This window comes from Drosophila santomea, chromosome 3R (assembly GCF_016746245.2).
Source record: "Drosophila santomea strain STO CAGO 1482 chromosome 3R, Prin_Dsan_1.1, whole genome shotgun sequence".
Lineage (NCBI taxonomy): Eukaryota > Metazoa > Arthropoda > Insecta > Diptera > Drosophilidae > Drosophila > Drosophila santomea.
In genome coordinates this window covers 16,447,856-16,453,300 of record NC_053019.2, presented here as the reverse complement: position 1 = coordinate 16,453,300, position 5,445 = coordinate 16,447,856, and positions in this window count along the sequence as shown.

Below are 5,445 nucleotides of genomic sequence, written 5' to 3'. Positions count from 1 at the left end.
CGAGTTCCCCGACTATATGATACCCGTTACTCAGCTAGTGTAAGTGCGAAGGACAGTTTTTGGCGGTTTGTGGGCGTTAGAGTGGGCGTGGCCAAAAGTTTTTTGGCAAATAGATAGAAATTTACAAGACTAATACAAAACTGAAAAAATATCAAAACATTTTTCAAAAGTGTGGGCGTGGCAGCTTTGGGCGGTTTGTGGGCGTTAGAGTGGGCGTGGCCAAAAGTTTTTTGGCAAATAGATAGAAATTTACAACACCAATACAAAAATGAAAAAATATCAAAACATTTTTCAAAAGTGTGGGCGTGGCAGCTTTGGGCGGTTTGTGGGCGTTAGAGTGGGCGTGGCAAAAAGTTTTTTTGCAAATCGATAGAAATTTACAAGACCAACACAAAAATGAAAAAATATTAAAACATTTTTCAAAAATGTGGGCGTGGCAGTTTTGGGCGGTTTGTGGGCGTAAGAGTGGGCGTGGCAACCTGAATCGACAAACTTGCGCTGCGTCTATGTCCCTGGAGTCTGTATACTTAATCTCAACTTTCTAGCTTTTGTACTTCCTGAGATCTCGACGTTCATACGGACAGACGGACAGACGGACAGACGGACAGACGGACAGACAGACGGACGGACAGACGGACATGGCCAGATCGACTCGGCTACTGATCCTGATCAAGAATATATATACTTTATATGGTCGGAAACGCTTCCTTCTGCCTGTTACATACTTTTCAACGAATCTAGTATACCCTTTTACTCTACGAGTAACGGGTATAACTATTAGTTTATTTATGTAGTTTTAAAGCTCAAAAATAGCTTTTAGATTTAAATTTTTAAAATGACTTTTCCTTTTTTATTGCTTAGTTGCTTTCTATGTTTAACAAGAAAATAAAGAAAAGTGAGAATATTTGGGAATTTGTCAAAGAAACACTACTATTTACTTTGAACACCTAGCTCGAAATGCCTTGAGTTCCCCAGACCAATTAACACCGTCGGCTCGACATTCCCGCTTTCTATGTCCCCTGTTCTTTGCCGGCGATTTTGCCTGAAAGGAGACATTCTTAAAGTCTCATCAAATATGCGGGTTGTCAGGCAGTCGTTTTCCACGGGGAAAATCAAGGAGACGGCCCACCCAACAGACCGCCAACGATGCCGGCTATGGCGAAGTAATTCAATTTGGGTTTAAAATTGCAAGCTGCAGAAGGAGCTGCGAGGCTGAGGAGGCTGTGAAAGAGGCCGAAGGGACTCGGGGCGTGGCATGTCAAGGAAACAGGACCTTGATGAAAAGGTGTAGGCTGAAGGATGTAACGGGCCGCCTCCGGAGGACTCGGGGGCTTCCTTCTTAATTAAAATGCATCACATGTGAGGGCCGGGATATAAAATCGATTGAGTGCAGCTTAAATCGCTTGATACTTGTCGACGGGAATCAGGCGGAAAAGGGATAAGGATAAGGATAAGGATAAGCAGCGGCAGCCACGTCCCGGAGAGTATTAAATAACTGTCATTGTAAGTGGCGATTGGAAAATGGTCCCAATTCACTCGATACTCCACGACAGCCCTTATTTCATTTATTCAGAAACTTTTGCTTTAAATTAAATTTGCCTTCCGATTAAATTACCAACTGGCATTACTGGATCCAAGTGCATTACGAAATGATTTCGAGGCTGTGGCAGCGAACTCTTTTGCATTTGGGGCACATCATTTTAATTGCATGCTGTGCGAGGCAGGTGCAGTCGCGAATGGTTAGAAATCTATCTAAACTTTGCCTGCATTTGTTATTGTTGCAGTGCTGGGCAAACTTTTTCCGTGCCCCAAAGTTTACCGCCCCCCGTTTTTTTTTCCACCCACAACGACAAAAAGACGCTCGCAGGGGGAAAAACTTTTTACGGGCTGCGGCAAGAAGCTGAAAATCAAATGAAAGTTGCTGGCCAACGACTTAGTGGCAGCTTAAAGCACTTTAAGTTGCCAAATGTCAAAGATTGCGTATACGCAGCGCAGTCAGCTGCACTATAGACATTAAATGTCAAGTTCAGCCACATATGAAGTGAACTGGCATTTTGAAAGAAATGTTATTAATCATGAAAGTTGCTGGCTTAACAGCAAGTTTAAAGATTTAAAATTTATATTTTATGACCTTATTATATTATATTATAATGTATTTAAATTAAAGCACGTTTTGAGCAATATTTTGAGCTAGGCTAATAGCACCCAAACTTATATACACGCACTTCCTTGTATTTATCGAAATGTTTTTGCTAATTTGCCTAGACGAAAATCCCAGGGAGTAAGCGCCAAGAAAAATTGTGATTAAAATTGCGTTTTTATGATCCATTGGGGCGTGACTGGGGCCGCTGGTGGCATTAAATGAGAGCCCATCCGGTTCTAACGTATAAATTAGCACGCCAGGCTATGTCGGCCATAAAACGTTTTCGCGGGCATACGTTGCGTATACACAACGCGGCGTAGGAATGCGAGCTCAGCCAGAAAGTAGGCTACAAAATAACACGCGCCAGGAAAAGATTTAGACTGGAATGGCTTCTGGGAGGGCAGAAGCAAAAGGGAAGAAATACAGAAGGAAGAAGGAAGACAGTGTGCAAGTTGAGACTGCGGGAATTTGTGGAAAGTCGTAAAGCAAAATAAACACTGGCAGGCGTAAAAGTTATAAAAATGCCAAAATATAGCCAAAGTTAAGCCGAGCGAGAAGGACAAGGTAGCTGCGAAAACTTTTGGAGGCCAACTGTTGATAGTTGGCAGTGCTTAGAGGGCGTGGCAATGTAAAACACACACACACACAAAAAAAAGATAAGAAACGATGCCAGCGAAGCGGCAAAATTCGTTTTAGCCGTCTATCCAGCTATTCAGCCATCCTGCCATCAATCAATCAATCAATCTGCGAGTGAGCGCGCCTAAGCCAGTCAACATCAATGGCCTTTTCCCTAATGGCAAGCGACCATTTCGAGTTCCTTTTTGGCAATCGATTGCAATTTATGCGAAATGTTGACATTCATCGTTTGACTTTTTCGGCTTCAGAATCAAGTTAAGCATTCGGGGAATCCCAAACAGATTTACAAACAGATTTTAAAGCGGGGCTTAAAGGATTGCCAATTGAATGTATATGACATACATTATGTATACATGGGATTAGCCTGAAGTATTGCAGCCAGCGATGATTTTCCAAGGGCAGACAGTCGACTTGAGATATTGAAGAGGTCTGAAAATCGTGCAAGTGTGGAAATTAATGTAATCCGACATTTGTGGCCATTTAATTCGGTAGCCTGGTTAAAATTCAAAGAACTTAACTCATTTCAAGAGAAAAGATTTACTTAATCATTCGATTGTGGCCACATATTTTCATTATGCTGAATTGTGTTATTTTTCAATCGAGACAGTAAGTTTTTCATTGTGGCTGTTTGCGTTAAAAATGTAATTGTTGGTTGCCGTTATTGACAGAAATTTGTATTTTCTCTGTAGGTGGTGTTTTTTATGTTCTTCTTTTATTGAATTGCGAAAGCAATTACGAGAAATCTATTTGTTGAAGCAGCAAATGTACAACAAAAGCAGTCGAGACTTTCAAGCAAATGGGGTTTTCTGTGCAACTAGTGTAGTGAGTTTTTTTTATACCGATTATGCTAATGAAAGGACATGTTCAGCTTGGCTGGCAGGGATCCTCTTTCCGAGAATCACGACGCAGATAATACCACTTCTCCATGCTGGTCACGTAGACTCCTAACATGAATCTGGCTAATACAATTAGAAGCAGACAGCCAGAGGCTGGAAAAACGAATGCAGAATTAGGGGGGGAAAACCGAGCTTCAGGATGTCAAATGTTTCAATTAAAGCTCGCGAAAAGCGAAACCCTAAAAAAGTCATGGCCTTTGAAATAGGATTTCAATGATAGGGAGACAAAAGGATTCAAACGCAGCAGTAGTCACAATCACCAAATTGCTTCCAGAATCAAAGACGAGGGAAAGAGGAGAAAGTCGCAAGTGAATCAATGTTAGGGAAAGTTGAATAAAGTGAGAGAAGCAACAAAGTGGCTCTAGCGGGAAGTTCTACAACGAGAAGGCATCGCAGAGAAAAGCTTCCGGGCATTATCTTAATTATGCAAAGCGGTATCGAAAGAGTTATGGCCTAAATCTTAACCCATGGGCGTATGCTAAAAGTGGCCAAAAAACACAAGTTGACAAAAAATAAGTGTCTTAAAGATTAACTACTCCATACTTCGAAATTTTGATTGCTTGTTTTAGCACAAGTACAATATCCCTTTCACATTTGTGCATGCCTGAATCCCTTTAAGACTTTTCGTATTACTGCTCCGGTATGGAAAATGTATTCAATCAATATTGAATATAGGCAAATTTGAAACGTAATGGGTTAAGGCTTTTGGCCGCGCCACGCACATTTATCATGCCATTTTTTTGGAGGGTTTTAGGCCACGACAAATTCCAAAGTCAAAGTCAATGGTTGCGCCCCAAATAAACCCAAATGGAATGTGGGAAGTGGGTCAGGCCCCCCATTCGGTGAGCTGTGTGGGCGGAGGGGAAGGGGCTTTGGGGCATGGCCATTTCGTGTGTGCCATAAAGCACTCAGTGCCCGAATTTCAAGCCCTTACTCAACTGCGAGCCTGCGACACGTGCGAAATCGTTGATGGAGTTCATGGAGTTGAAGTTGAATTGATTGCGTGCCAGTTGCGGCAATGACGATTTTTTCAGGCAGTGGGCGGTCCAAATGGGGCGTGGCTTTCGATAACAAATGCCGATTCGCTTTTGTTCGGAGTATTGTAATTAAAATGACGAAAGCAGCACCAAAGTTTTAATAAACTGCCAAAATAAACACGAAATGGAAGGCGCGCGAAAGGGAATCGAATAAACAAAGAGTGGAAAAGTTGTAAGCGGATTGCCTTGAATCCAAAGGAGAAACCGAGGCAGACGGCATAAGTACTTTGTATTAATAACAAAAGCGGAAGGGAATGGCACTGGCAAGAGTTGCGGCATCCGCAAATAACCGGAATTGAAACTCGAGTGGCAAAGGGGTAAGAGTAACTAGGAAACAGTGTTACACCGATAGAAACATTAGCGGGATGTTGCAAGCACTTTTTAAAAATATATTAATTAACTATAATTGTATTTAGATCACACAACCATTTATATTTGTTAAAATCTCTCTTTCTTTTTCGTCTAGTAACATTGATAGGGATTACAATAGTATTAATATGTCAGCAATTCCGAAATAAAATATAAAATTATTTACCAAAGCCAAAAATTTCTTCAAAATTATCCTTTCATTCTTCTTCTTTTCTGGTAAATTGATTGATACATTTTCTTGGCCAAACCTAATAAATTGGATAATTTTTCCCCTGTGCTGGCATAATTTCTCATCGTGGCGTGAAGAGCAAACTGTTTACATTTGTCTTCCCGAGTGGAAAGCGAAATTGGGCCAGGGGCAACA